Here is an 842-nt window from a genome sequence, read left to right as displayed (position 1 = left end):
AATTCCCCAAATAAACATGCTTTCAAGCTTGATATACAATGGGTAGAACAAAACCTTAAAGAGAAACTAAAAATTCAACCATATAACAAAATCCCCAAAATTCCTTTCAAGAACCCTAGTTTTTGGACCTAAAGAAATCCCTAATAATTCATGTCATTTTCGTTTCCTATAATCAATGGGTAAGATGAAATCACAAAGAAAAGCTTTAGCATTTACCATTCAAGCTTCCATGGCCAAAATCCCCCTTCAAATTCGTCACTTCCCTTTTCTTTTCTTTTTCTTCTTTCTTCTTCTCCTTCTTCTTTCTCTTTCTTTCTCCCAGCCAGCAGTACCCCTCTCTCTCTCTCTCTCTCTCTCTCAATCTGCAGCTCTTTCTCTCCCAATCTAGGCCGTGTGTGTGGGTTTGTGGAAGGAGAAAGAGTGAGGGAAAATGAGAAAAAGGGGGGTTGCTGTGTGTGTGCGTGAATGGGGGGTGAGGGAGAAAGAAAGAAAGGATGGGGGGAAAAAGTGGGCTGCTGTAGGGGGCCCACCAAAAAACTTGTATTATTATTATTTTTTTGCATTTTTCTTTTAAAACTAAGGAGATAAGGTATCTCCAATGGCCAATGAAAATTTGACACGTGGTATAGGATAAGATTCTATTTCTATTTTAATGCCCCAACTATTTAGAATTGCAAGATTTACCCCTACCATTTATTTCAACTACAATTTACCCATACATATAATTATTTACCACACTAGGACTTATTATCACACTAACATTATTATTAGTTAATCTCTTTATCACTTTAAACTTACATTACATAAGTATATCATCATTAAATAATATTGCTATTATATTA

Source organism: Corylus avellana, chromosome ca6 (genome assembly GCF_901000735.1).
Source record: "Corylus avellana chromosome ca6, CavTom2PMs-1.0".
Lineage (NCBI taxonomy): Eukaryota > Viridiplantae > Streptophyta > Magnoliopsida > Fagales > Betulaceae > Corylus > Corylus avellana.
The sequence above is the reverse complement of the archived record's forward strand: the minus strand, read 5'-3'. Positions refer to the sequence as shown.